The sequence below is a fragment of the Rissa tridactyla genome, chromosome 1 (genome assembly GCF_028500815.1).
Source record: "Rissa tridactyla isolate bRisTri1 chromosome 1, bRisTri1.patW.cur.20221130, whole genome shotgun sequence".
NCBI lineage: Eukaryota > Metazoa > Chordata > Aves > Charadriiformes > Laridae > Rissa > Rissa tridactyla.
In genome coordinates this window covers 25,871,628-25,894,822 of record NC_071466.1, presented here as the reverse complement: position 1 = coordinate 25,894,822, position 23,195 = coordinate 25,871,628, and the positions used below count along the sequence as shown (strand labels likewise).

Sequence of the window (23,195 nt, the reverse complement as noted above, 5' to 3'; positions counted from 1 at the left end):
AAAATTTGTGCTGTACTGGGAGGTCCAAAACTGGACGCAGTATAACTAGATGCAGTCTGACAAGTGCTGAGTAGAGGGGATAATCACTTCCCTCTCTCTACTGGCTTTTCTCCTCATAATAGAGCCCAGAATGCTGTTGCCCATCTTTGGCAACTGCTGGCTTTGCACACTGCTGGCTCATGCCCAACTCACTGCTCACCAAACTCCCAGGACATTTTCTGCATAGGTGCTCACCAGCCTGTACTGATGCAGAGGATTACTCCATCACCAGCACTGGGCTTCGCATTTGTCCTCATTTAGTTTCATGAGGTTTCTGTTGACCCATTCCTCCAAGCCTGTCCAGGTCCTTCTGGATGACAGCCCTGCCCTCCAGCAAATCCCCTGCTTCCCCCCAGTTTTGTGTCATCCACTGATTTGATGGGGAGACATCACGTCTCCTTCTCCATGTCACTGATAAAAGTATTAAACAGGATATGTCCCCACCCAGACGTCTGGGGAATTCAGCTCGTAACTGGCTTGCAGGTAGAGCGCGATCCATTAATTACCAGTCTGTGGGCCCAACAAACCAGCCAGTTTTTCACCCTTGTAGTTGTCCACGCATCAAGAGTGTATCCCAAGCGGGATACAAGGATTATGCTGCATCAAACTATACTAAACAGCTCTGCTGTATTACACCCACTCTCAAACTGAACTTCTGTACATGCAGCTGAGCTATGGAAGATGACAGACACTTGCTGTGGTTGCTGATGAGCCAGGCATCATCTCTTTACCTGTCTCCATGTCAGATCATGGAAACAGCCAGACAGGGAAAGTGAGAAGACAAGATGCACCCCATAAACTACAACCCTTATTCTTATCAGGAAATAGGCTTCAGGCCTACCATATCCTTCTCACCTGTACCAGGAGTTTGGGCATATTTTATCAACGAGTACACCCCTTTCCCATTAGAAAGTGAACAATCCCAACACCTACTCTGAAATTCTGAAATTCCCCAGTGACCTTGCCAACTTTGAGTATACAGACAATTTGCCAAGTTACGACCCTTTTTGTATTGCTCAGAACATGTATTGCCAAAGAACATAACAAATATGATAATATATACATCTTCTAATTAATACACAAGTATTTTAAATAATTTGCATAAAATGTCAGTCACAAAGTAGGACAAACTTTCACAGTCAAGTTTCAAAAAAATCTAATTAATGACTTCTCTTCTGCATTTTAGGTGATAAGTCTATTGTACAAGTCTATTGACCAGTTATTTCCCACAAAACATTCACAGCCCAAAGGAAGTCCCCGAAGACAGGGGAGGTAAAACTCATGTGGAATGTCTAGTCCAGCTCTTTCAGAAGTAGAACAAAGACCCTGAACAGAGACTTTCTGATTATGAAGTTAGAATTAACATTCACAGGAATCCCTCATCCAGCACTAAGATTCAGCATGTGGACTTCCAGAAAGATTAGGCTTCCCTGGTGGGAAATTAGGGATGGGATTAGAAATCAGTTTATAACAAGCACCTAGTTTCATTTTTAATATGGCTGCTTGTTTCTTATGAAATGACTAATATGAAGCACCTAAAACTAGGCCAACTGAACGGGTATAAAGAACACTTAGATCAGCTGTTTAGAAAATGTTTTCATTTTGCGATCTTCTTTTAAGTTTATACATCTGACAAAGAGTAAAGGAGACAAAAAGCTAGCTGTGAAATACGAATTACTGGGCCACCAGTGCAAATCCAAGCACAGAGCAGGGAGCTGTACATAAACTGGGTATCACGTGCTACTTCCCAGTTACAAGTGAGTGTAATTTCTGGAGGCATCTATCAGAATAGAATAGAATAGAATAGAATAGAACAGAATAGAATAGAATAGAATGGAATAACTATTTTTGTTGGACAGTACCTACAACAATCATCCAGTCCAACTGCCTGACCAATTCAGGGCTGACCAAGTTAGAGCAGGTTATTAAGGGCATTGAATCGAGTAGCTGTCTGCAAAGTGTACCTTTCACACCTACTGTATTACTTACTATTTGGTTTCTGCTGAAGATGCTCCTTGGGGAAGGCTCTTTCTCTCAGTTCATCAGAAGCCTTGAAAAGATATCAAAATGGAAAAAAAAAATAACATTTCACTCTAGGTTAATAGGGAAGTCTTTCAAATTACAGAATATTTATAAAAATGCCAGTTCATTATTTTCACACAAGCACCAGTCTAGATTACATTTGAACTAACTTACCAAAGATTTTCTATTCATTTTATTGCCTGAGTTGCTGCTTGCAATTCAGCACAAGCTTTGGGCCTGTGCAGTACAGTGCTATGAGAACCAAAACACTGTGAGCAACTTTCAAACGTGGATGCAGCACTTCTTATGGCAGGATGAACTCCTGGGTCTTAGAAGTCAAAGAAAATGAAGTTTTCAGCTCAGAGGGTTAGTGACTCCAAAACCCTAAAGGATGCAATCTTTGGGATAGTGACCTCTTGCCAGCTGAAGTGCTGTGTGCTGGAGAGGGCGTAAGTTAATGACACTTTCCTATTTCTCTGAAGTGCTTTGATGAGAAATTTACACATACTTTAGAAATGGAAATTATTGTATAACCTCTCCTAGGACAGTACTGAGATAAAACATATTAATTACTAATAAAGTATTCTGACAGTACAGGAAAAAAACACTCCTTACACTGCTACGTATTATGTACACTATTCTTTACTTTTTAGAGTATAAGCAGTAATGTAAATTGACTGCTTCTTCAAGAGGGTGTTCTGCAAACTTAACATACAGAAAGTTACATTTTAGTATGCAGGCAAAGTTTTTCCTCTCTTTGCTTTATCTTATTTGCAGTTGAATTCCTTTGCTACATACTGTTCCTGAACCTTCCTAGATAACTATTCATACTCAAGACATGGGTGAGAGGAGGCAAGTGTCTGACTGATATCCTGGAAGAATGAGATTTTGGCTGTGAAAATGAGAAATGTCTAATGTGATTAGACTGATCTCTCCCCATCCAGAAAAAAATGCATTTATAAATCAAAGTTACTATATAATTTGGTTACAGGTATTCAATGGACAAATGATCCTCTTTCTCAGTTATATATTTCCATTTATATTTAAAAAACTATTGATTCTGCAGGATGAGGAGGGTATCTCTCTGTGCTTCATTATTCCAAGTGACACATGATAAATTATGCTTTTCTACGGACTTTCATATAGTTTCCTTCAGAGAAGACTCCTTTCTTTTCCTCAAGTGCTCAGCTGTTAATCCATTCTTTTACTGGAAGAGATACTATGGCAGAAGATGAAAAAAGAGGCTGTGAGCATGTTAATCACAGAGTGATTGATGCTGCCGTTACAAGGAAAGGTTAGACAATATGCTCAGCAGTTTTTCCTGCTATTTACAACACAGTGCCAGTCATCCAAACCGAGGACTGATCGGTGCGCGGACTTCAAATTAATTCAATATGAGTCCTCTGAACCTAATGGCAAGTCCGATAACATTCATCTATTTTCATCTCCCCTCCCTCTTTCAGCACATGGTTGAAGTCTAAAAACATCTGAAATTCATGAGACTTTTATGGTCTGACTACCAAAGCCAACTTGTCGTTCTGGCTCTCTGTGCACATCCCTTCTCATACCGGGGTCAGCCCCTACAAAACCCACCTATCTAACAAAACAGCAAGCAAGGCAGTAGACAAAATAGCAAACTGGAAAAAAAAATAAATTATCACATCTAATTTATAATTTCTTCTCTGAAATAGTTTCACAGAATACTCTTGCACCCAGTATTGTCAACATGACTTCATACATTTTTATTGGAAAAGATGTGAATTCTGGAATGCGGGTACACTATTAATCCAAACGATATCGTGATGTGAGTCTGAAAAGGCAAACTTTTTAAAACTTTGGTAAACGCACTTGTCTTCATAAATTACTTGAAAGTAAATATATTTATTGAATCAAAGAGCAAGCTTCTATCAAGAGGGCTAAGTTCCAGCTGTACAATTAATGCAAGCAGAGAGAAAAGGCAACCTACAAAGCCCGTGACCAACTCCGTATGATTGGTAAAATAGAAGAAAATTACTTCTATATAGTATACTTTTTAAAATATGTGTTTTCATTTCTATGGATCTTTTTTACTGCCAGCTGAAAAAAAATCACATCTCAATATTCAGAAAAAAGCCAATTCAAGAAATTATCATTCTGATAAAATAACCTTTGGTTGTAAATCCAGGAATGAATCATTTATTTCCTTTATGCTAATTTATTCAATAATTAGAAGGATCAGTATTAGCCTGTCAGCACTTTAATTCCTCTAAAGGATTTGACTGATTTTACTAAGCACTACTGCTTTTTAGAAAAGCATTAAAAAACTATTTCACAGCAATTTAGATCTTATTTGAGTATATCTGGGCAGTAGATGTTCCTTTCCATCTCCATTACTGATTTTATAAATATCAGTGTAATTGCTGTGAAGTAATAACCATAGCAATGACCAGAGTTTTATCTGTAATATTTGTTTCCACTACTGAACACACAATTTTCTAATAAACTGGAGACAAACCTCCTTGTCCTCTAGCCTACCCTTCCCAGGTTAGTCCAACTATTTTGTTGTGTAATACTTCTAAAACTAAACAAGCCAAGCTGTTATCTGAACAGCCATCTTGTGTGGTCATTTAAATGACCACAAGTGAGTATTTTTTTGGTCTGAAAATTCTTTCCTTAGCTTTTTAGAAGTGTTGGGAGATGATCTCCTTCCATAAAGGGTTGTTCAGCCTGGAGAAGAGAAGGCTCCAGGGAGACCTTATAGCAGCCTTTCAGTACCTAAAGGGGGCCTACAGGAAAGATGGGGAGGGACTGTTTATCAGGGAGGGTAGCCATAGGAAAAGGGGTAACAGTTTTAAACTGAAAGAGGGGAAATTTAGAAAAGATATTAGGAAGAAATTCTTTCCTGTGAGGGTGCTGAGGCACTGGAACAGGTTGCCCAGGGAAGCTGTGGATGCCCCATCCCTGGAAGTGTTCAAGGCCAGGCTGGATGAGGCTTTGAGCAGCCTGGTCTAGTGGGAGGTGTCCCTGCCCATGGCAGGGGGTTGGAACTAGATGATCTTTAAGGTCCCTTCCAACTCTAACCATTCTATGACTCTATGATAAACAAATGCTAACAGAGAGTTATTGACATACTGCTTAGCTAAAGGCTTCCTGGAATTTCAGACTCATGAGGTGTTTTTCACTTGCAGTCTCAACCCTGACAAGTGCACCTGCGCACCATTACACATTTGCTTGGTGTCCATATTTCAGTGGTGTCTGAAGCAGGTCATGGTCATGTCAAGCATTCAGAGCCCACACAGGATCAAAAGCACGGAACTGACATTGCAATTTATCTCCCTTTCACTTTTCCATGGACAATGAGTCAATGATACAGCAATGAACTGCAATGAAAGAGCTGCCAGATAGTGTTGTATATGAGATATTAGAAACTAAAATAAACAGAAAGAGGATCAGGTAAATCCTCAACAACAATAAGCAACAACACACTCCTAATTCAGGTGCTTAATTTGGGTGACCAGAAGGACAGTATTTAAGCCATAACACAGCTGCCACGTGCTATGAAGTTTAAATGTTCCCGATCAGACCACAACCCTGTCTTTAGCAGGTATCAAGGTTTCCTGCTATCAGTCTTCCTGCAGATCCCAATAAGTTTCCCTTTGTTCCCTTTGTAGCAGTCATTCAACCAGCACACACTGTTGATGCCTCTAATCTCTTCTAAGACAGAAGCAGATGCTTGCAAACACTTCTGCCTACCGTGTGGTTTCCTGTGAACACACTTGGTCCCGTCTAGTGGTATGTTCCCTTGCAGCAATGCGGGACAGCCTTTCAAAATGAAAGGATTTACCCAAGAATTTTTTGGGGAAAAAAACCAAAGCAAAGCTTTCATGTGCACCCATGGCTACCAGTGTAAGTTGCCCCCAGTTTCGGGGCCAGCTTCTCTTTCTAGGTGACAGCCTCCCTAAGGCAGCCTGCTCTTCGCTTTGAGCTCTGATCTAGGTGTTGCCCATCCTGTTCCTGTCACCGGAAGGTAATGCCAGTCACTAGTCTTCCATTAAATCACCAAAGAAATTCCTCTCACAGTTCCCAGTAGTTCCTTAGTTTTAGGCCAGATACATTCACCGTCCCTAATGCTTCATCCTTCCCATCTAACAGGGGAACTTAACTCCTCAGTCCACTGGATCACAGTGCACACAGAATGGGAAAAATGTCTCCTAAACATATTTAGCAAAACTAATGCCCGCATTCTCCACCACTTAATCGGAAGCGTTCTTGTTTGATTTTGCACTACAGATTATGATGTCCTACATGTAAATTTTAAAGGAAAAAAGGGGGGGGAGTGTAAAATAAAGACACTATACACTGCTGCCTCTTCTTTTTCATATTTACTACTATGCACTATTCATTAAGTCAGAAACACTACTCCACTTGTCCTATCTTTTGCAGCAGAAGGCCATAAAAATCCCTTTATCAGACAAACTATGACAGGGCACTTCTTTGGCTTGCCAGTTCTCGCTACTCCTTGCAATAAATCCCACAACATACTGCAGCCTTTAAAAACCCTTCCACAATTCTCTTTTTCATGCATGAGGTGTAAGAATCACATGAAGAGAAGCCAAAGACATGCCTGTGTGTTAGGGCCTCCTCATCTGTATGCAGCAGACCGGATTCCCACCAGTTTGTACCTAAATGTCAGTCCTAACACATAGTTATCACAGTCAGATAGCCAAGGTGATTTATCTTAATCACGAAGGCAAAAAAGTACTGTGTTTCATGGGTAAAATAGCACATTTTGACCCACTTCTTTTGTAATAGCTGAAACTATACATATATATATATTTTCAGCTGTTCTTTCATTTCAGCAAGTTATGTGTTGCTGCTTGGAGCACTAGGACTTGAAAAAAAGTTCTTTGGATACAGTCTCCTAGGAAAGCAGAAATTTTAAAACAGCGATTTCATGTTTGCTGTGAATCAGAAAATACCCACAAATTGTTCATAAAATCTTCTTGAAATTGAGGGTTTCAAATTATGCTTATCGGCAGTGATAGGCACCTCTTCTAGATCTCAAGTTGTCACTGAAGAGAGGACTGAACAAATCTATAGGATTCATTTGCTTATTCTACCATACTCACATAAATAATGGCCTTATCAAACTGTGAGGTCAGTGGAAAGAGATCTCTTATTCCTCCATACTGACGCCCTTCCTGGGGCCAAGGGACATTGACTCACACTTTATTAAAATGTACCTCCAACTATTAACCCAACCAATGTCCTCAAAACCCAAAGGATTATAATAAAAAAACCCAAAGGAATAAAAAAATTTAAAAAGGCCTCTCTATCGCTTACTAAAATTGAGAACAATAATGAGGGAAAGTAAGGAAAAAGATTAACTTCTGCAATGTAAGAGTTTGAATTTCATAGTTTCACAGGTGCTGTAGATAAATGCAGTATCCAGTGAGTTATGGGCCCAAAATATGTGTACAAAAGCCCAAAATAAGTTTTAAAGAAAGAGATCATAGCTTGGCTGTTAGCAAGAGGCTTCAAACCCTCTGCCTCCCCCAATAGCATGGCCCCCAGCAGGCAGGAAAACTTCCCCAAGTGAAGACAGTTTGGCTGAATTGACTGCAGAGCTTCTGTGTCCTCACACAAGCTTACTAAGGATGGAAAAGGCAACCAGCACTTCTTGCCTCTCACCGCCGTGACCACCTTCTGTCCACTTCCCTTCTTAAGAGCTAAAATTGTCCAATTTGAGCCAAAGCAAAGGGGCAAAGATTCCAGTCGTTTTCTTCTTGTGGAGGATAAGCAATGCCACTTCATTGTAACTAGAAAGGCTGTGGACTCAGACTTTGGAATAGGTCTTGGTTACAGCAGTGCGTTGCTCACACCTTTATTTTACCATTATAAAAACAGCTCAACTGGGAACAAAGGCAATTCCTCTGGCTCCAGCCTACAAGCTGTCCCCTTTGCCACTGCCTATTGTTGAGCAGCCGTTGTGCTTTTTACTTGCAGTCTTACAAAAAAAAGCATTTGCGCATAATTTTTCATACTTATACAGTAGTTCAGCCATTTAAATCCGTGGTAAAAGAAATCAGTGTTCCAGACTCCCAAAGGCCACCATGATTCACATGCAAAGTATGTCTGCCTATTTCACTAGTATTTCCCAAGAATAGTTACTATCTGCCAATTTACACACAAATCCATCACCGGCAGGGGGTTCATACGCCAACAGTATATTTCTCCACTGTCTTTAATTTAGATATATAATAGAATTTTTGCAGATAAACACAAGTTAGCAAAATACTGGTCATACTGCAAGGAGTTTCATTTTCCTTAGGGGGAAGTAGATGCCAAATTGTGATAGAACCCCAGGAGGCCACAAAGACTAAATTATAAGTCCCCAGATATTTGATGGTAAGTCTACCAAATAATTTTTTTCCCTGCCAGGGGGATTACAGATGAATTGCTGCATCTGCAAAATCCAAAGTCCTTTGCTGATACAAAATTATTTTCTATTTGGGTCCAAGCTTTATGGTAGTTGGCTTCCCACTCACGGAAAGCCATAAATTATTTACAAATCTTTGAGTATAAGTCTGTTATGAATACATTAACTGTTCTCTTACCTTCAGAACTCATTAGCAACAGGAACAAGTCTTTTGATGCTATTTTCCACTTATATCCACTGCATATGCTGAACCTGCTGTGCCACTCAAAAGGCTGCATTTCCAACATTAGCCTTATTTTAAAGAGTGAATTGAAAAAAGAAATTGAATATAGGGGAAAAAAATCTTTAAACAAAAAACCCAAACCATGTTGACCCAGTAGGTAGATGATCTAACAAGTCATTATGAACTCTGCCTAGACACAGGGATTTATTGCCAAAACACTGCAGACTTGGTTTTTTAGCCTGACTCTAAGGAAATTGAGGCTTACATGATCACATTGTATATACATTTGTCAGTCCTTCCTTAATAACCTTTGAACCTGTTGGCTAGTTTTAGGCAAATTTGGCAGCTGGGGAAAAGGGAAGACAGAGGTCTCGGAGACGGAAGTCCTGATAAGTTTTATGAAAATTAGAAGCTGGGTACAGAAGATAGAGAGGAGCATTTTGCCTGTCCTGGGAGGCAGCAGCCTGCTGCCTGTCCCTGCAAACCTAACTCAAAATAGCCGCAGCCTGGGCTGACATTTGCCCACGAGGCTGGGAACGCAGATCAAGAACAACGTGCTGAGGCAGTTAAAAGGTATTAGGGGATGGAGGACACAAATCCACGTAAACCCAAGTTCTCCTACTGAGGCTGCTTGGTTTTTCATAACTCTTTTCATAGACAACATCAGTGAGGAGAAAACTTAATGTTTTAATTTGGAATGCAAACGTGTATATATTTATGAGACAGTATATACTGCCAGGCTGATTATAAGAAATAGGCAGAGTCTGGTAATACGGGGCCAACTTATATAAACCAGAGTCATTGCACCAAATTCAATGGAATATAGCAGCCTGGTGCCACAGCTTTCCTGTAGTCTTTCTATTTTGTTATTAAAAGGATGGCTGGAAAAGATCACAGTCCTCAGCCCTAAAGAAATGGCAGTGGGGAGCTAAGGGGTAGGCACCCCTCCTCCCCAACCCCTGGGTGCTACCTGCCAGCATCTGGGGACTTCTGCGGGGCTCACAAACATCCCCCTGCGCACTGCCACAACCCTCCCTGTTTGCTGTGCATCTCATCAGGTGTTTAATCATGGGGAAGCTCAGCAAAATGTCTCCTGCGAAGGGCAGGTTGGGCTCTAGGGAGGGTAATGGGAAGTTCCAGGCAAGCCAAGAAGCGCAGGTGGGGAGTGAGACCAAGATGGGATGGGGGACTTCCTTCCCTGCATACCCCAACTGCACGACCACATGGCTGGAAAGGCCTGTAAGCAAGCGGGATGCCCTCCCTTCCTAGGCTCAGCGATAACCCACGCAAATACCTCATCAGAGAGAGAGGCCATCACTGTGTCAAATTGGAGCAATTTAGATGAGGACTGTATGGGCATTCTGAATTGCTGTACTTTGGCTCTGCCTTTGTGTTTTGCCAAAGATTGCACAGATAGGCAAGGTTTTATATTTATAAATAAGTACATTTTATATATATATACGTATATATATACGCATCTATTCTCCCAAATGGCAAACCCAGCCTTATGTACTGAAAAAACAGACTGCAGTGATTTGCTTTTAGCTAGTTAAGCGGTCTGAAGTGATCCAAGAAAGAAAAATCAAGGAAAATGGAACGTTATTTCACTCTCCAATCAGTTACAAGACTCTCGCCAAATACAAATGTGATATCTCTGCTAAAATTAGGGTATTAGTTCTAATTACTGGGCACACAAAAATCTCAAAATTCTGGAGCTGAACAGATAATGTTGCTATGGAAATAAGCTTAATTACTACAAACCAGCTAACAAACTTCTCAATGCTGTTATCTTTACAAGCTACCTCTGCTCCCAAAAGTTTCTGGGGTTTTTCCCTCCCTCAAATGGGACTAAATATCTCTAGTGTTAACAGTAATTAAATTCAGACGTTCCAAGTCCGAGGCTATTCTAAGAACAGCTTGACAGAGGCTAAATGCAAAGGAAACACAAAGGGTGGTGCTTCAGTATAACCATTCCAAACAATTAAAACCACATTTTTATCAATATTCTACTTCAAACACACCAGGCAATGCTAGTTCCCTGAGTACATATTGATGATTGCACGCTCTTCTCACACATTTTCTCCACCTCACGCTAGAAGAAAATTCACAAGGAGGAGAGCCACGCAGCAGAAACTTTTCCTCCCCTCCCAGACTTTGCTTACTCATTACTCTTTCTGAATACATACGTGTGCATATGAATGAATACATACATGTGCATATGAATATATGCGCATATATGCAAATGCACGTGAGTATATGCACACAAGAAGGAAAAAAACATTCATGAGGGGACTTGCATTTTGCTTTCCCGCAGTGGGAACCCCTACGGACGAGCTCAGGCACTGAGTAGCAGGCAGGTCACAGGGCAGAGGACAAGCAGCGGGGCCCATGATGCAGCATGACCATGACTCCACATGATGGATACTGCGGGGTAAAGGCTCCAGAGTGGATAAACTGGCTTTGTTCGGGATGGAGGGGACAGAGGATGGGAGGGAGGCCCTGGTCCAGCCCAAGAACTGCCTGACTGCAGGGGCTTGAGACAGAGCTGACCCTACAGGTCTTGCATACACCAACATGGAGGACCCTGCTCCCTCTCCATCACTTCCTGAAGGGACTTCCATCCACTGTATCTGTATATTCACCCGCTTGAGAGCTGTCAGTGCCTCAGCCAAGCTGGGACAATAGCACATGATGAACATGACCCACTGGCTACCAGCCCACAGGTAGCAAAATGCAGATCATCAAAGTGAACTCCACAAACACCCAGCGGCTGAAAATACTTCATTTCCAGCATTCAGAGGCAGTCTGCAAACTCTTCACCGACAGAAAAAAGATTCAACTTTATCAGATAATTTATACACCATGAATAATTCAAGCAGTCCTAATAAACAGCTGAAACCAGAAAACCCACAAGGAGCACATTTTACAAGGTTCCTTGCCAGTGGACTGCAATATAAACTTGCTTATATCCAGTCTGACAAATGTCACTCTGTTGACTTCAATTTAATTACTCCTAATTTCTACCAGTCTGAAAGCAAAATAATTTGTTTAATTTCCCAAAGGGCAAAAATGCTGTTCAGTTCAGAAACATTAGTTTTTTAGTGGATTCTTCATCCATATTGTTTTCCAAAGATTTTCTTAAATCTATTTAAAATCATGCATACTTGCCAAATTGCACACAGTAATAATTCAAAGATAATTGATCTCAGAACAACTTTACAAAAAAGAAGAAAGTGAAGCAAAAATGCCTCTGAACTTCTAATACTCTGAAACTGCATTCTAGGTCGTAGAAAACATTTTCAAATTGGTTCAGAGTAGAGGAACCGTGTCTGCTAGTTAGTACATATTTTTTCCTTGATGAAACTGCAGAAGGTACATCAGTTCTTGAATTCATAGAAGTTAAGCCCAGAGGAACGAACCAATTATCTGGTCTGACCTCTGTCTATCACGAGTTATTAAATTACATTCATTAGCCCCTTTATTGAGCCGTAGAAGTGGTGACTTACTTCCAGTTGGAATTTCAATGGTATCCGCTTTCAACTATTAGTCCTTGACAAGTCTTTCTTCGCTAGTCCTTTACTGTCACTATCCCCTTATGGCCAAGTTTATACATGACATCAAGTCACCCCTTAGGCTTTCTTTGAGGTGTTCAATGCCTGTCACTGTATTTTCTTACTTCCCTTATTTCCATGGGTCCTTCCTGCACCTTCTTCAGTTGTTGATGTTATTTTTAAAACAAGGATATAAATTCTTCAAAGAAAGGCAAAAAGCATCTCTTTTGCTACCCCAGGGTTTACACCCCCAGAGACTACAGTCAGCTTTTGGCTAGAGCCTCACTAGATGCTTCAACTTTACACCAAATATTTGGAGGAAGCAAAAGTAGCATCACGCAGAACTTGTTTCTGCAGCCAGGTGGATTGCTTCAGGCTAACTGGCCTCGTTGCGAGTAAGCAATGCCTCTTCCTCTAGCAAGGGCTTCCTAAAGGAAACACCTTCAGAGTGTATCTATCTGAAGCAGAAGATAAGTTCCGCTGGAGCCGGTACTGAGTATCCCATACTGCTACGGGATCTGTATGATATGAAACAGATGCTGAAAAGACGTCTGCAGAGTTTAACTTCCTATAGTTTTTAGCAGCACAATTGTTAGCATCAATGGAAAAAGCAGGCGCTGCTTAAAGAGTTCAAAACTGTCAGCAGCCACCTGCACCGGGGTGCTTCCCTGCAGCAAATTTCCCTCATTTGGCCCAGAAAGGCAGCACGCACCTTGTGCGAAGGGAAGAAACAAAGCTGATGTGACCTGCATTACCCTAGCTGCTGCTCCTGAAGCAAGTCTTTGGGTCGCACACAGCTCTCTGCATCTTGCTGCCTGACAATAAGTGGTCGGGAGAAAGACGGCTGGTGAACTGGCACACAAAGCGTCAGAAGAGACGTAAGGCAGGTTTAAAACACACCAAGTGTGATGCAGAGATCTTGAGGTTAGCTGTTCATAAGCTACTTCTGGAATCTCCTGAGAGACTTAGAAGCTTATTACTTAATAGCTTATTCCTTACTAGTGCGGTGCCCCGCTAATGCAGCTCTACTACCTGAGGGACTCGCTGCGTGGTGGGGACACGCCAGCACATCCACAGTGGCAACTAAGGGAAGCCTCAGTCCCCTCATAGGTTTCATGGGAAACAAGCACCCAAGGTAATTAAGTGGCAGGAAAACTTGTCCCTGAATGATGCAAATACCACCCGACCACTGGGACAGCCTCTAGGACTGCCCTGAGCTCTATGAAGGTTTCCACCTGCTTGGTATTAAGAAAAAGAGGAGCCAGACACTGTTCTGTTCTCAGTGGTCACTAATACACTGAGCCCAACAGTGAGTCCTCTGTACCAGCTTCTGAGATGTATAGTCCGTAGAATAATCACAGTGTGTGCACGTAGTCTCTTGGCCCAGGCGCGGGACATGCACCCCACCTCCGGAACACGAGGCGACGAGGCTGCATCTGCTCAGGAAGAGACACGCTGGCCATGCTCCAACCACACCGGCACCCATCCCACATCGCACCGGAGCCTCTTGTCCTCAGACTTTCGCAGCCTAAACTCTGCCAGCACAGGTCAGGGCACCCCCGCCCCATAACACCAATTAATTTTGAGTAACCTCCCCTAGCAAAGCAGCGTACGCTGTACCTTCCCAGCAATCCATCATGTCATTTTGGGCCCTGCCGCTACACGTCTCCTTCAGTTTTGTTTCTGGTAACGCTACCAGCCCTTGGCTGCCCACTCTCAGCCTCTGTTCCTACAAAACAGCAGCCACCCCGGGTCTGCTTTCACCCTGGCAGCCCTTGCCCTCTCTGGAAGGTGCAGCAGCTCCACCTGCTCCCTCCTCCTTAAAAACAACTGGGAGCGCTCAGCTCCCCACCATGCTACTGGAGAAGCAATGGCACCGCTCCACGTCTATCCCCAGGGCGATCCCCGGGGACAGCACAGCTTCTTGCGCAGCACCTACTTGCACGAGCAGCATCTCCGCTTCCCCTGGGCACTCTCTTTCAACAACCTAATTGTGCTTTCCCAGGAAAAAAAAAAAAGCGCTGCGGTGAGGCAAAGTAACAGAATGAATATGGGGTGGGAAGGGAATGGCGGGGGGGGGAGTAGAACTGTGTCTTTAACCTTATTCTTGACACGTATTTGGCTTTGAGTGCTCCGCTATGCAACTTTAATAGAGTTTCCCTGCAGTGGGGTTACACGGATCCGTGCAAGTGCCTGCAGCGTCAGCAGGCTGGAGAGGGCTGGGGGGGACGGAGCACACCTGCTTGGAGACTTTTCTACAGTAGTATCTGGGGCACTGACATCCCCACTGAGATGATGGGGCTCCGGTCTTCAAAGGCTCCTCTGAACTCCCTGTATGTAGCCAAGTTTATTTACTTTGAGGCCATCGATCCCCTCCAGCCAAGAGGGCACAGAAGGGCTCGTGCTGCTACAAGAAGAAGGTCTGTTTGCCATGACCTTGCATTCCCTGAAACGCTTGGAAAGCTTTCTGAGACAGCTCGGAGCAGCGCGCTGGATCAGGTGGCTAATTAGAAAACTGACTGACTTTGCATGCATACCTGATCCATATGAAGATTGACAGCAGGGCTCATGGGGTTTGTGCTGTATACAAACATCAGCTGGTTTTCAAATGATCATTAATATAACTTCCCCAAAATCTGCAGCACATTGAACCCTTTGCTGTATGAGCACAATCAGGTTTAAAGTTTCATACAATCCCCGCCTTCCCAAGGAAGCATTTAAAAAATTACTTTAAATACAAATATTTCCTTTTGCACTTTCCTCACTCTCAAAAATATTGTTAAATGGATCTGTAAAACTTCTAAAATCAGGTCGTCATCTTTGGACGTAAGCCATGTTTGGGATATCTCACCCAGAAAGGCAGATGTTTCCCAAAGTTCTGGCTATCTAAATCCAGGAAACTGTGTAATGAAAACTATTTTGCAATCTTATCTACGGTTGTTGCCTCCTATACCCTTTATAAAAGGCATATTTATAATACATGGGAATGTATAATATATTAACCTAGATAGTAGTCAGTCAGACATGAAAGAACCAGGACAGCACAAACCCACAGCAGATTTTATCTTCTGCCTCTTCCAGAGAATAATAGCTGGCTCACTGGCTCTGCAAATGATGGATAACGCACGCACACAAAACACAGAGACCTGTGCAAAATGAGTGGCCTGATTGTCTAAGGAAATTTGGACATCACCTCAGGCTAATTTTTCCCTCTACCTGTTTGCTAAAGGCAGTACTAAGCAGAATATGTGGTATTTGAAACTACTACATTCCGAATGACTGATGTGAATGCATTTGAATCTTACCACAGCCTCTACAAGGCCAATTTTCACTGAATGTGCAGCTAGTCCATTCCCCTGCAAAGATGCTTCCCAGGTGAATTTGCAGAGCCTTTAATAGGAGCATCATTTGATGATTCCCTGGTTTCCGCCCAGTTCAGACTCATTACAGCACTTCCATTACTGCCCCGTCTAACAGCAGAGAGTGTTTGCAAACATTATTAATGGCACTACAACACCCTATCTGAAGATGAGACAAATATACCATGCCATAACTCATCCAAACCTGACAAATAAGACCAGCTAACTATAGCAAGACTTACATGTCATCTAAGCGCAGAGTACTTTTTAAATTTTCTTTTCCTATTAAGGCGCACAGCATGGTGGTTCAGAAGTGGCAATCAGTGGTAGGATCCTTACCACCTCAAGCGGGTGGGTGACTTGCATAAGTAAGTGGGCTTGTCTGAGGAGCCTGCAATATCAGCGCAGAGCACTGCTGCTCTGAGGTAGAGGGGCTGCCATGGGAAGGGAAGGAACAGAGCTGAGATGGAGATAGAAGTATGCCCTGCCTTGGCCAGGGCTCACAGACCTTGGAGAGAGAGGAGATGGAGCAGGGAGAATGGGCATTTGACCAATTTTGACTAGTAGTGATACTCACAGAATCTGAACTGATCGTTATGGGATGAAATTAAGGTCTCCCCACAGCCACCCTGAAACCCAGGATGGACATACGGGCACCTGTGCCCCACTGCACGTGTGCATCCATTCCTGAGAGCCGGGGTGGCAACAGCTTTTTGGAAAGTGGGGCTGTGCACAACCAGCTGAAGCATTCAAGGTGCCCTGAATGCCAAAGCAGGAGAAGACATGCCTGGGGAAATCAAGACACATGGAGTACTAGATGAAATCTAGTACTTAGATCTTTTTGCTTCTTTATAAAGTACAGTGAGGGCCTCAAAGAGTAGGCTGCCACAATTTTCTTTAAATTCAGTCCTTGTCTGCCTTATTTACTTGAAAGACCCTCTTGATGAGTGGGGAACAAGGAGAACTATGACAACATGACAGTGACCTCTGCTTGAGGAAAAGGAAATAATTTTGATCAAATGGGTTAAAACTGTTTTTCCACAATGTTAATATCTATTTTGTATGACACCATATAAATAGCTGGAAGAAAAGATATGCTTATTAAAAGATCAAAACTTTCCAGGCTTTCAATTAAGGGAGTAAAAAACCCCTAGCTATTCACATCTAAGTGGTCTGAGAGGTCCCAAAGAGGGGAGAAAAGACAGGACATTTCCAATATTTTTGGATAAAGAAGTTGAGCAGACGGGGAAAAAAAAACAAACAAGTGATCCTGAATAATCAAGCTGAAGCAAAAGCAAGTAAAAGTGTTATCTTTCAGTTCCTCTACTGATCACCTCGCTGCACCAGGTAGCTTTCACAGCAGCGTGATGAGGACGCAGAGCCTCCAGCTCTTCCCAGGGCTGCCCCACACAGCGTAAGGGACACCACGGCCCCTCTCCATGCACATCATCCGGTGCCTCCTACCACTCTCCTCCCACCTTCCCTGCTCTCTTGTGAAGCGGGAGAGGAAACACTTGACCAAGAGGTCTGATTTTCACTGATGCCTGAGGTGGCCCCTCCGGCAGAACAGCTGCTGTGTCAGGGCCCTTCAGGTCAAAGCACAGCTCCTGCAGGAGGACAACGCCACCACAAAACGCTCGCCTCGGCCAAGCGGCACATCCGGGCCAGCGCTAGCCGCTGCTTCCCAGCCAACAGCAGCCAGCACCCTCGTTCCTGGAAAGCAAACGCATTTTCTTGTCAGCAGAGCTGTAAATCGAGAAGTCACCTGGTTTACCCAAATAAGGCTAGAAGTATTTCCGCATATGCACCTTAAAATTTTCTGTTTTGCTGCTAGAGTTGCCTCAAAGAGTTGATTTTCTATGCAGAGATCAGAAATGCAAATAACAGAAGAAATTAAGAAGAAATCTAGAAAATGTTGTAACGAGCCTTGTTAATGCCAAACCGCAAACTGCAGCACTGCTTTCATTACAAATGCTTCATTCCAGGAGCTCACAACCTTCAATTATTCAAACGAGTGCTAAGTTGCTAGAAGAGGACTGATGTCCAAAGCACATTTTATTTTCTTCACAAATTCTTTTCCAAGAAGCTGCTCTGATGCAGCAGATGATAGACCCCAGCGTCGCAAAGGCAGAGATGTGCCTCCATTCCCCCTCTCTGCCTTGCAGGTCTCCTGAGACCCTCAGGGCAGGGGCACTGGACTCTGCGCTCTGCAGAGACCCCTCCTTCAGGACCCCTTGGTACCACTGAGGCACGTTAGCAGAACAACCGCCGTCAGCCCTTCGATTACTCAGAATGAGACCTTTCACCCTTCCAAGATGCAAATTACCGACTGTCAAGTGGGCGTAATAACGACACCCAGCTCTATGCTAAGAAAAATCACTATAGAAATGTTAATCAATTCTAATCAATACTAGGTGCTGTGTCTGAAACGAGCCGCTGGTGGCCAAATGGCAGCAGCAGAGCTGAGGTTCTCCAGCAAATACTGAGAGTACAATGGGAAAACCACCGGCCCCAAAATATCCCTTGCATTTAAAAACAGGCCGGCAGGACTGATGCTGAGGAGCTCTGGCATTAGAGGGTACCGTCCTGAACCAGCTGGCAAAGAGAAAGGATTTTGGTTTCCAATACTATCCACACAACCATTTTCATCAAACTGGACCTCACATCAGGTTTTCCAACCTGTACTCTCAAGATTACTCACTGACAACCACTCTGTCGGGACAGGTTTGTGTTTGCCCTCCTTGTACTGCCGAGACCCGCACAGCATGTCCCGGGACAGCATCTCCTCCTGCTCACCACACTGCCAAAACCATGGGAAAACAGAAAACACGCGGTACCCAGGGGAGCTTGAACCCTTGAAAAACACTAATGGCTGTTTCATTTCAAGGAGGGGAGAAAAAAGGCTGGGAAGAAAGGTTTATTATTCAGTGGAGGAAATGGGACATGGTCTTAAAACTGAATGACAGAAATGCATAGCCAATAAGATATGTAATTAAAAAATAAGCTATCGCTAGCAGAGCGAGTCCAAGAATTACTCAGGGAAGGAACACAGCAACCAGACACTCGTGATACACTCCACGCGGTACAGTGATGGACAATAAACCTGTCTTAATCAATACAAAAAATTGGATATGGCTCCCTGCATATTTCATGGACCACCAGCTGCCATCTGTATGTTTCCATATTCATCTATCATTATCGTATACTTATTATACGTGTCACAGGCTTCATGAGGCCACCCTTACCATTGGTCCCAGTCTGTCTTTCGCATAAAAATCAATGGCAAAACCAGAGTCCCAATGGACTGAGTCTTTGTTATTTCTAATTCTGGGGACAGAACTGGGGCTTTTTTTCATAGGTTAAGCAGCAAATGAATATGACCCTAAAATATTCAGAAAAGAACAGCAATATCTATAGCATTTGGGAGAATAAAATATTTTTAATAGCACCGAAATATTGCTTGATGTTGCCTTTTTTTTTTATTTTTGGTATCATAATTACCTGATTTTAACCCCCACCAAAATTATAAACAAAATCAGATTTTTTCATATTAAAAAAATGCAGGGGCATCCTGTTCCAGTTTTAAAACATTTTTGACTGTTCCATAAAATGAAAAATTCACCTAAACAGTTCTGAGTTTGATCCATCAGCATTTTCTGAGAAAAAAAGAAAAAAAAAAAAAAACAAAAAAACCCTACGCCAAAAAAATCTTGGTCAGCTCTTGTAAAGATGTGCTTTATAAAGATTCCCAGCTGGGCTGGCAGGAGGCATGAAGTATTAAATGCTTTAAAAGGGAAATAAGTCTAACTACTTTTCTGTGTATTCATATAAAAAGACTCTCAATGTTTTGCCTTTCTTAACTCAAAAAACAGAGATATATAGACTGACAAATTGGAATTACTTAGAAGTTAACACTGAAATTCCGGTTCGTCACTGTGTAATGAAGTGGGATGCTCTAAAATCTCAAAACTTTAACAAGTCAGTACTAGCTGTGAAGTGTTATTAATTCTGAATTCCTGGTGGTTTGCCCCTTTAAACTAGGTACTAGATGAGATTAGATGAGGGGTTGGTTTTTGTCACTGTTTTTTTCATTCTTGTGAATTTATGAAAGCAATTTTCTAGATCTCTAAATGGCCCCAGGTAAAATACTGTAGAAATGGAACACACAAAATATTACAGTAAACAACAAAGAGACACAGGATTGTGTCTTCCGATAAACAGCACTCTTACTTCATTGTGCATCCTGAACATGAATGAATGCAAATCAGTTTTCTTCTGTAAGATATAATTTCATCCACTCCAGTGACCTGAACCACAGAAACGATTGTCAATATTTTACCCTGACACCAGACATCCATTACAGGGCCCTGTCCCAACACTCTTCTCCCAAGCAAGGAGCTCAGCTCTCCTCAATCAATTAATCTGCTTCCCCATCTATAACAGCACTGATTTAGTAAATCACTTTGGAAATTAAACCTCGATATTAAACCCAGAACTGCAACAGGTGAGCTGGGAGAAAGCATCATTATGCTTTCATTATGCAAGAATTCCTTATGAAATTCCATAAGGGCAAGTGTAGTGTGCTGCACCTGGGGAGGAATAACCCCCGGCACCAGTACCGGTTGGGGGCTGACCTGCTGGAGAGCAGCTCTGTGGAAAGAGACCTGGGAGTCCTGGTGGACAACAGGATGACCATGAGCCAGCAATGTGCCCCTGTGGCCAAGAAGGCCAATGGCATCCTGGGGTGCATCAAGAAGAGTGTGGCCAGCAGGTCGAGGGAGGTCATCCTCCCCCTCTACTCTGCCTTGGTGAGGCCGCACCTGAAGTACTGTGTCCAGTTCTGGGCTCCCCGGTTCAAGAAGGACAGGGAACTGCTGGAGAGGATACAGCAAAGGGCTTCCGAGATGATTAGGGGACTGGAACACCTCTCTTATGAAGAAAGGCTGAGGGATTTGGGTCTCTTCAGTCTGGAAAAAAGACGGCTGAGGGGGAATCTTATCAACACTTATCAACACTTATCAACACTTAAAGGGTGGATGTCAGGAGGATGGGGCCAGGCTCTTTTCAGTGGTGCCCAGGGACAGGACAAGAGGTAACGGGCACAAACTTGAGCATAGGAAGTTCCACCTAAACATGAGGAGGAACTTCTTTACCCTGAGGGTGGCAGAGCACTGGCACAGGCTGCCCAGAGAGGTGGTGGAGTCTCCGTCTCTGGAGACATTCAAAACCCGCCTGGACGCGATCCTGTGCAACCTGCTCTGGGTGACCCTGCTCTGGCAGGGGGGTTGGACTAGATGATCCCCAGAGGTCCCTTCCAACCCTATGATTCTATGATTCTATGATCAGTGACATATGGGTATTCCCCAGCTGCAGGAAACCAGAATTTATTCAGCTCAGGTTTATTGCTGGAGGTGTTTCCCTAGTGCACAGGCTGCTTAACTCTGCTGAAGTATGTGGCGTGCACAGGACGTCTCAATAATAAAATGTGCTCCTACAAACCAAAGTGTTTCAGTTCCTGGCTCCAGCCGGGAGCTACGCACCTCACGCGGCTTAGTGGGGCTGGTCTGCTGTCTTCTGAAAGGAATACTTGCAGCTGACTGGAACAAAAAGCTCAAGACATGCTTATTCGAAAACAACCTTTTCACCCTCTAGTTTGAGTATAGAAAATATTGAACTGATTAGAAGTGGCCTAACACAGATATCAAACTAATTTTGTTGCCCCTATACCAGGGCAAAGCTAGGTATAGCCCAAAATAAGGACTCAGCACTCTATCGACCCAAAGAAGGAGCTGGGGCCTCAGCAAATCCTGCTGATTTGCTGCAACGAGTGCAGATCACAAACTTTGAACACAAAGGGGATGGGCAAGACCAATTTTGCCAAAAAAATCCCCGAGGAGCAGCAACACATTACTGCATTTTATGTTAGTGTTTTTCTTAAAGGACTTGGCTCCAGAAGGCATGAGATTAAATAAGAATGAAAGCTTTCACCTAAAAGAAATAAGTTTCTGGCCTCCCTGGCTGCAGAGAAGAGCTCCCCAGAGCTCTGAAACCCTCTTGTTTCAGCATGTCACCACCCTATCAATAAAAAGTTGCTAATATCGTAACTTAGCTTAAAAATGAGATTTTGCTTTTTTTTAATACCACACTTTGGGCCAGGGTGTTTTTTTAACCACTCTCTCTTTGGGCGTCTGTGAGTCATATTTTTGATTTTTTCGCCATAAGGACTAAAATTTTGGTTTCTGTCGTCAGTGAAAGTTGGGACCTCAGTTACCTGTGTCTGGCTGCAGGAGGGACCACACCAAACCCTGCACAACTTGCAGAAAATGGCAAGATTTGCTCAAATTACCATTGCTCAGGTGGAAGAAAGTGGAGGTTCGTAGCCATTCACTGACACAAGTGAGCTCTGAGCTGGCTTTTCTCATTTATTTACTTTAAGAAAGAGAATTAGGTCAAAATTTGTGAAGGGCAAGAAACTGTGGGCTGTTTCTTTAGGTTCATCCAGCATGTACACCCATCCAAAATCTGAAAGCAAACACCAAAATCCCACTACACGTAGAGCCAGGTTTCCCTTTAGCTGGAATTTGTATCATCCTGTTCAAATACACACACAGCACCTTGATTTGACGCTACCCAGTTATGATCCCCAATGTCACACAAAAATAACTCATCAGTAGTGCTTCAGAAAGTCAAATATATTGAGCCACTCCAATTATTTTTAATAAAATCTTTGTGTTCCATTTTGGAAAAAAAGTAATTTTTATTTTTATTCAAGTTTTCCACTCTGGCAAAAGAATCTGAAATATTTCAAGACATTAACAAGCTCCCTGTAATTTTGTGGAGAAAGAAGAGACATTTTTAGAGCAGTTCACTTTGTTTAGAAACCCACGGTAAGACCTGGAGGAGCATGTACAGGCATCCAAGTGCTGTCAAAGTGGAATTAGTACAGGTGTTCAAAGAGGATGGTGACCCAAGAAGCCCTAACCAACACATGTATGGGCAACAGCACCCCATGCAACTTTCCGGTTTCTGCTAAACATTTCTTGAGTGCTCGTAATCCTGTCCTCTTGAACGCTGAGAAACTGGGCTGTCCGTGTATACACCTGCCTCCCACATAAGGCTAGTAGGGACACATAAACCTGGAAGCCCTGTAAGTCCTTTAGGGCATCATTTAAGCCTTAAGGGCTTGATTTCCTACATTCCTTCTGACTCTAACATCCCTAACTGTGCTCAAGGTGCAGCTTTAGGATTTGCTATGATTTTAGGCATCTCTGCTGTGAGCAATCTCAGCCCTAGACTTTGAGCCCTGAGGTTAAACTTCTGTTTTCCAAACTAAGAGTCTCTTAAACTTAATTACAGCAGCTCTGAAAACCGTAGACCCTCTATGGAAAAGCATCTATGCCCTAATGTTTCCATGGGATCTGCTCTGCAGCACACAGGGAAAAGGAGCCCTACAGCCCTTCTCTGGTCAAAGGATCATCATAGGGCTCCATCCATCCCAGCCAGGTCGCTGCTGAAGATCTCCTCCTTGCTTCCCTGAGGTGTGGGACATGTTGACAGCTCCCCAGAAAGTCAAACCTACACCC

The 23,195-nt window shown here is 43.0% G+C and overlaps 1 protein-coding gene across 3 annotated transcripts in view; it reads right to left on the bottom strand.

Moving 5' to 3' along the window:
• Positions 1-23,195, bottom strand: part of MTUS2 (microtubule associated scaffold protein 2) — a 351,967-nt gene that overhangs the window by 252,952 nt on the left and 75,820 nt on the right. For all 3 annotated transcript variants that reach the window (XM_054220594.1, XM_054220605.1, XM_054220613.1), the window contains one exon: positions 2,029-2,089. The gene's annotated coding sequence lies outside the window, so the exon portion shown is untranslated. The remainder of the gene's footprint in view (positions 1-2,028; positions 2,090-23,195) is intronic.